Source organism: Macrobrachium nipponense, chromosome 9, assembly GCF_015104395.2.
Source record: "Macrobrachium nipponense isolate FS-2020 chromosome 9, ASM1510439v2, whole genome shotgun sequence".
Taxonomy (NCBI): domain Eukaryota; kingdom Metazoa; phylum Arthropoda; class Malacostraca; order Decapoda; family Palaemonidae; genus Macrobrachium; species Macrobrachium nipponense.
In genome coordinates this window covers 33,747,659-33,756,446 of record NC_061110.1, presented here as the reverse complement: position 1 = coordinate 33,756,446, position 8,788 = coordinate 33,747,659, and positions in this window count along the sequence as shown.

The window sequence follows — 8,788 nt, the reverse complement described above, 5'->3', positions numbered from 1 at the left end:
GTCTCCAAACACCAAACCCCATTTATTTGAATATATTTCCACTTATACACATGTCCAGTGCCTTAACACACACACACACACACACACACACACACACACACACACACACACACACACATATATATATATATATATATATATATATATATATATATATATATATATCTATATATATATATAGATATATATATATATATATATATATATATATATGTATATATATCATATATATATATATATATTTATATTTATCTATATCTTATATCTACATATATATATATATTTATATATATATATATATATATATTCTTATTTTATATATATATATATACTACTCTATATATATATATATATAATATATATATAATATATATATTATATATATATATATATATATTCATTAAAAGCAATTGCTTTGAAGGTGTCAATAAGTTTCTTGTTGGTATCTTCATACCGATGGAATTATCCCATTCTTGTTAGATAATTTCTGCTGAAAAACATGTAGCATTAGATAATTTCTGCTGAAAAACATGTAGCGTTAGATAATTTCTGCTGAAAAACATGTAGCGTTAGATAAATTCTGCTGAAAAACATGTAGCGTTATATAATTTCTGGTGAAAAACATGCAGACTTCCTTCTACCATTTATTGAATTTTGTCGCGAGAGCTCTTTCGCCTTCATGGCATTATCAAGTGACTACTGACTTACAATCTAGCCTTTCGGCCTATTTATGATCATCGTGTGGGGAAAGAATGACCTTGAGGTAGGGGTACTGGTTGGTCACAAGAAGGTTGAACTTATCAAACCTCCTTGGTTAGTCAAGGGATTAACAGCTTAACCATTTGAGGGCATGGTTTGGGTACAACGAACAGGAACATGTATGACATGAAAGTAAAGGTTTAAACAAGTGGTTAAATAAATATTCAAAATATAATACCACGTGCTAGTGTTTCTTTAGATATACGTTTTAAATTTAAGATAATGTTACATGTTGGTTGCAACAAGTAACATTATCGGCTATTAAGAGGCGACCATAGTTATCCTCCTTGTGAACGACCTGGATGCCTTCTATCAGCTCTTGTAGAGATGGTTTCCAGTCGTGATGATCTACATAATGTTGATGAATGGCCCCTTGATATCTATGGGCCAGCAGACGTCTCCGAAGGGTCGTTGTAGTGTACCCGATGTAGTTGCCTGTGAGATTTACACATCTCTAGGTGGTCTTCCTTATTAAGGCTGCTACAAGGTTAGGCTTACTATAAATTCTGAGGCTTATTTTGTTGTAAGGGCTTTTAGGGATACGTCTGTTTACAATGCCACGTAGTGTGCAGCAATCCTCCCTGTACGCAGACCCATAATGTACACTATGGTAAATAAAATGACTCCTTTTTTGTCGTCGTGTTGAATTGGTAAAATGCATCATCCAGCTTTTTCTTTTGTATTGCAGTGTCAATCATTTTGATCTGCATAGCCGTTGTTTGTCAGCAATTGGTGAATTGGGTGAATTTCATTATGTATGTCTCTCCACGATGCGCTGTGTGTGAAGGCTTTGTTGACAAAGGCACTCACGACAGACTTTTTATATGCGGCAGGGCATTCTACTCTGTGTTTAAGGAACGGCCAGTGTTCGTTGCTTTTGTGTTCACGGTCGTGTAAGCGTCCTGCTTGTTGTTTTACCAGGACGTCAAGGAACGGTAAAGTGTTTTGCTGACTATTCTCTGTGGTGAAGTTGATCACCGAATTTCTTTTCAGAGCATCTTGTATTTTCTGGCATCGTCTACTTCTTTTATTGCAACGAACATGTAGCCGATGTACCGCCCATAAATCTTGGGTTATGATATTATCATGAAAGGTCCTTTCTTCGACGGTGGCCATGTATACATTTCCAGATGCGACAAGAATCCGTTGTCCATTTCCGAAGATGTCCTCCGAGATACGCTGAAGGCCATATTACGGAGGCCCTTTCCTCTCTAATCGGGGAATTATTTTTGGCAAGTAGACGGAGGTGCCCTGGGATTTCCGCTATGGGTCCTTTTTGCAAATATGTACATGGCCACCGTCGGAAAAGGCACTGGAAGTAAGGACCTTTAGAGAACATAAAAAAACCAAGATTTATGGGAGGCACATCGACAACATATTCGTCGCAATAAAAGAAATTTTTCCACATCAAAACTTTACACACACACACACATACACACACACACACGCACACACACTCTCTCTTTGGCATTAAGTTGCATATAATTAGCCTTAATTCCTAAAAAGGAACAAAGAAACATACCCCACGTCCCACTGAATAGATTTCCAGCTCAATAACGATAAGGTGAGGTGAATTTTATTTAAAGAGAAGGATGTAACTATTTTAGCTACTGTAACTTTTATCAGGCCAGTTCACATACATACGCTTGAGAACCCATTGTTGACATCCTTACAGGCTTTTATGTTTATTTGTGTTTAGTTATGTGTATAGATTATGAACTAGGTATAAAACATTTGTAGTGGTAAATATATATATATAAAAAAAACGTATGAGAAATAGAGAAGTTGCTGTCTCAATATAAATTTAGTGAAAATGACCAGTAGATTATTTATACATACATATATACACACAGACAGACACACAAGCACAATTTTTAAATTATATTAACCATACACATAATCTATACCTACTTCATAGTCTATATACATAAGTAAATCTATATCAGTATACCAATCCAGACACCAGCAGATCATAGCAAAAAAAAAAAAAGATTACAAAATAAATAAATAAATAAATAAATTGAAATGAAGTATAAGTAAATAAAAACAGAGGAATCTTTAAGTGTCTACGGAAAGAATGACCTCTTTATGGAACTGAAAATATCATCGAAAATAACTGACGTAACATCTTGTATACTACACATTTCATCACATAAGCTGAGGAATTAACTTAATTTTTCCTCATAATTTTCGACGAATATAAAGAAAACATTTTACATTGTAACAATATGGTTCGTCATTCTTGATGGATATTATGTAAATAAACTGAGACACGTCGTGATTATATTCATTTTCGTACAAAAAAAAAAAAAAAAAAAAGCACAAACACACATTGAGATTGTTTCCCGTAGATATTTGGACTGAGAGTTTTACCTCCATAAACAGAAGACTGTAGGGTTGTCGGAACTGCCAATCCATGCGGCTTTTAAACTTGATGAATTAAAGATATCTTATTCTTTCAATTAAATTCCAGTTAGGCCAGAAACCTGAATATGTTATAAATAAACTTCAATAACATTGTTTTACGCTCAGAAGAACTACAGCATTCCAATCCAAATTACGATATGTTAAATTTCTTTTTGCTGGTATGCCCGGATTGTCGGAACTTTCAATCTCTATAGCTTTTAAAGCAGATGAATTAAAGATAGTTTGTTATTTCACGTAGTCTGTAGGAAGATCAGAAACCCTACTTTAAGTAAATAACTTTTGATCGATCATTTTATGCTCAGGAATGCAGTTTTCCTGTCCAAAATACGATTTAGCATTTCATTTTGTTGGATATGACTGAGTCTTCATATCGTCTATGACGGGCTGTAGTATTTTCACTATGGGGGAGGACTGTAGGCAAGCTGAATTATATAGTCTTCCTTACGTCGATTTTTGGGTTATTTTTTTTTACATGAAATACTCATATCCCATAGAAGATGAATTTAAGTATCCCAATAGACTCTTCATTATGAGGAAAAAGCTGTGAATAAGAATAATCTTAGGTGGCTAACAGATGGCGATAACGGCCTGCTAATAAGGAAAAATCCTTTAAATTGTTATGTGGAGAAAGGACCACATAGTGATCACGTGGCCGCCTTAGAGTATACGTAAAATTGAGACTTAAGTAAAGTACGGTTTCGTTAATGGATTATAACATACATAATGGAAAAATCACAATTATCTTTGTTTTTTGTTGTAGGAGACTGAAACTGTACAATAAAACTGGAGCGTAATCTAGCCTTTGAACACATCATAACTCCCTATAATTACACAACCATTACAGCTTCGTTTCATGTAAATGAAACTTAATCAAGACTATTAAGAAAATACTATATTTAGACCCAAATCATTAAACTACGAATGAAAGTCATGCAAACACTTGATTCTATCATTACTTTTGCAGAATGCTATTTATGAAAGACTAGAAATAACCACACTAACTGTAATGTCCCAGACTGAGATGCAGTGTGCAATATGGTAATAACAGCGGCAATATGGTTATGTTGCAAAGAACATAAAATTCATCAAATTAGCAAGGTTATATATAGCCTCAGAACAGCAAAGGGAACACAATAGTCTTTCATTCTAACACGATGAAATTACGTTTATTAGAATTCTAATAACTAATCCATCAAAGTTACAATATTTTGCTATTTGTTTGCAATAAAATGTTGAGAGCAAGAAAAAATTGTCTAGAAAGCTTGGATAGGTCCAGGATTTACCAGATTTACTTTGAAAATGTATAAAATCAAGTCCACTTAGTCTTAAATGGCATGCATGCATGCATAGTTCATTTTTTAAGAAAATATTGGAAGAAAACACAAATTCTTGTTAGTTTTTTTCAAAGGAATAAAAAAAAGAATTCCCCTTACTTAAAAGTTGCGTAAAGTTTTTAGTAATATTGGATTTTGGGAGTTCAAAATTATCTTTTGAAACTTCGAACTGAATAAAAGGCAGTCTACGGCGACTCTAATGACAAATATGCATTCGAGATGACAATGTACTGAAATTTGCATGCTATACGGGAAGGTTGCAAGCTAACTCATAACTTTCACAACTGCAAGAAACTTAGGGTATTTTGGGGAACGAAGCAACATTTGCTTTTGTTATGCAGAAAATGTGATCGAAATCTTAATATATTGCAATTTGATTACATTAGTGCAGTGTTCAAAAGCCGGCATAATTAATCAAAATTCCAAGTCTGTAGTTTTTGGAATTTTTTTAGAGGCCAGAAAGATTTCACCTTTAAAGTTGATGCGATTCAAATAAATGCGCTACTAACGTCTATTTCATAGAAATATGCACTGTCTTCTTCTTTTGTTGCACTAAGAATATTTCAGTGTAGGCATACTTCGTCAAAATAACAAGACTGCAGCCGTAGGATTTTTATCTTTGGCAAGGAACCTGTCCCTCACACTGGATAAAATGCAACATGTTGACTTTCCTGATACAAAATGTATTTCAACGTTCTTGCCATGAGCCATTGTTTCAATCAAACCAAGATCCGTTAAAAGAAATGCTATATCCTAAGGATTTGTTTGGGAGATAAATTGATCTTACTTTCGAAAATGGATAAAATGCAGATTATTGACCCGCCAATAACGAATATACATTGCATTTTAATTGCAGAATATTGCATATTTACACCATTATTCTCCCATTATCGAAGCGGGTTATGTCTTAATCCTTTAAAATACGAAACTAGTGAACGGTAATTTCGAGTAATCCATGAAGAAGTCAAAAGAAAGTTTATGAGGTTAATGAATATTACTGGATTTTTTTCAGAATGACATTAACGATGAGTTATAGCTATTTTTAGTTTAAAATTATTTTACTTTTGGTGTAATTTGCTTTAAATAAAACGTATTATTCCAATATGTTTCTGAACTTCAACCGATATATGACAATTCATATTTTTTATAGCCACAATAGTCCTTCCTTCCTTCCTTAAGCATTGCCTAATACTTTTCAGTTGTTGTAGTGTCATAAAATTATGATGAATATTCATCAATTTCAACAGATGACTTTAGGAAAAATCTGTATTTGATCTGTTTATGATAAGTTTTAGGATGATATCTTAAACACCAACTATATGTTTTGTAATCGTTACAGGCATATTGAGTAAGTCAATAATGATAAGTCATTAATTTTACTTATGAGTTTATTTTCATAGAATTTCTCAATCCACCCCTCTATAAAAAAGGATATTAATATAAATTATATGTTTTTGTTTTCTGCGTGTATTTATTCAGAGTAAAACATTGGGAGACCTTTACGTCTATGAACTGTAACGGCAGAGTTGTCGGAACTGCCAAGCTATACACTTTTAAAATTAATGAATTAATGCTAGTTTATTATCATAGGTAGTCTGGAATAAGGTCAGAAACATGAATTTTATGTAATACCTTTTCATCCTCGTATTCTATGCTTAGAACGGCAGAATTCTCGTCTTAAAATGTTGTGTTGTATCTGGTAATGTTGGTAAGCATGTATCTTCATACCGTTTATAGCATGGAACGTCATTTTCGGCATATGTCATAATTTTAGTGTAAATTTTGCCTTTTTATGAACTATTTATTTTCAATTGATGCATTTTGTTATCTCAAAGCAATAAACATGTTGAATAATGAAAGAAACTTGTAATTAAAATAATCTAGCTAGCCCTCATGCCCGTCTTGGCCAATAGATGGCGTTAATGACTTACTTATAGTCAAAATTCCACTAATTTGTTAGGTGGAAAGAAACTGCATGGTGACCACGTGGCCGCCTTGGGGCATATGGAGAAACTGAAATCCGATTTGATTCATCATTTTGGTACAATTTTCTACGATAATGAAAATAAAAGTCTGAATTGTCATTCCTTTAAACAGAAGATTGAAACCGACCAAAATAATAATAATAATAATAATAATAATAATAATAATAATAATAATAATAATAATAATAATAATAATAATAATGTAATATAGCATTTAAACATAATATGAAAACGAATTAAGACTATTGGCGTGAAAAGTTCATTTAAGCATTTTATTTCAGAATTACTTGCTCAGAAGGCTACTAAAAATAACAACCAATATCCGCACTCATTGCAATGTTGCAGATGGAGGTGCAATGTAAATACGATGATAGTAGGGGTAATAAGGTAATGTTACAATTATTGCAAAACTAGTATAAAAAAGCAAACCACCTTTCTTTTTAACACAATAAAATGTTTATTAGGCTTGTAATGAAGAATGAGCTCAAAATTACAATATTTTGCAGTTTGCTAACAACGGGGCAATGTGTTGAAAGCAAGGAAAAATTCGTTCAACGTAAAAGGAATATTACTATAGATTGTGTGTGTGTGTGTGTGTGTGTGTAAGCAAACCAATTTAATTTCAAATAGGATAGTGTGTAGTCTGTTGGACCTTAAAAGGCTGCATACATGCATAATTTCCTTTTATATAAAGGAGTTTGTAATACGGGAATATTGCAAGCAAGGCTAAATTCTTGATAATAACAGGACTATAGCCTTGTGTGTATGTTTTTATATATATTTTTTTTTTTCAAGCTCGCGAATACTTTTTGAAATAGATTTCGGAATTTACAAACCATCTATAGAAGCACAATATTACTAGATTAAAGGCAGTCTACTGGGACTCTACTGACAAGTATGCATTCCAAATCTCACTATACTGCAATTTGCTTGCAGTACGGCAGGGTTGCAAACAAATTCTCACAATAAAAAATAACAAGAAAATTAGGATATTTCTGGGGAACAAACATACTTTTGCTTAAAACTATAAAAAAAGGGGAAAGTGATGGGTCTATTATGCCAAAAAAATAAACAAAATTGCAGCATATTGTCCCATCTTGCATGCATTCGTTGTAATGTAACTGAACCGCAGTATATTTTAATTGAAAGACTAAAGCTATAACCTTTTGGAACTTTCTTTCTGGGGAAGCCGCAGAACGACCTTTCCTACTTCCAAACAGTTTAAATAATATACAAAGTAATGTGTTACTAAAGTCTATTAAGCATAGGAAGTTGCAATATATAACAACTTCATTGCAGCAAGAATGTTTAAACTAAGGTAAATTTCGCCAATATAGTAAGGCTATAGCCTTGGGATTTTTTCTTACGTAGTTTTTTACTCCCAAAATTCTTCTCATTGCACGGATATAATTTTAGGAATTTTGTCCTTGCCCGTACCGCTTTTTTCCTTGTGACTGGTGTAATCGAACCAAGATTCGTCAGAAAGCAAGTCTATAGCCTTAGGATTTCTTCGTAAACCAAATTAATCTTCATTTAAACTGGGTATAATGCATCTTATTGGCCGGCCAATGACAAATATACATTGCAATAATTAAAGTAGTTATGTCTTATTCTCCTAAATTCTGTTAAATTAATGATAGGTTAATTCTTAGTGATAACAGAGAATAAGAAAGTTTGCTGTCAATTTTATTAATGAATTTTTTCAGAATCAAATTAGTGTCGAGTTATAATAATTTTCAATTTGGTTATTTTTATTCGGCTAAAGTAAGGATATTATTCCAAGAAGGGTTTCTGCTATATTCCAACAGTTCTGTGACAATCATATTTCTATTACCACAATATTCCTTCCACTTTACACATGGTCCGATACTTTTCGAATATTTTGGTATCATAATATTATGATGAATTAATTTATCACTTTCAGCATATGAGTTGAAGGAGAATCTGTATTTATGATAAATATCATGATTATATCTTCAACAACAATAATCATGCAGGATTTTGAGTACGTAAATTATACGTCATTCCTTCTACTTATGAGTTCATTTTCTTAGGGTACCACCTCCCCCGGCCCCTTCAAAAAACATTATAAAAATTTTATATATTTGTTTTCTGCATGAATTATTTTAGATTAAAACTTGGCTAGACCTTTACAGGTAAGAACAGTAACAGCAAAGTAGCCGGAACTGCCAATCTATACAGCTTTAAAAGTTGACGAATTAAAGATAGTTTATTATCTAAGATAGTCTGTAGTAAGTTCAGAAACATGAATTTTAAGAAAAT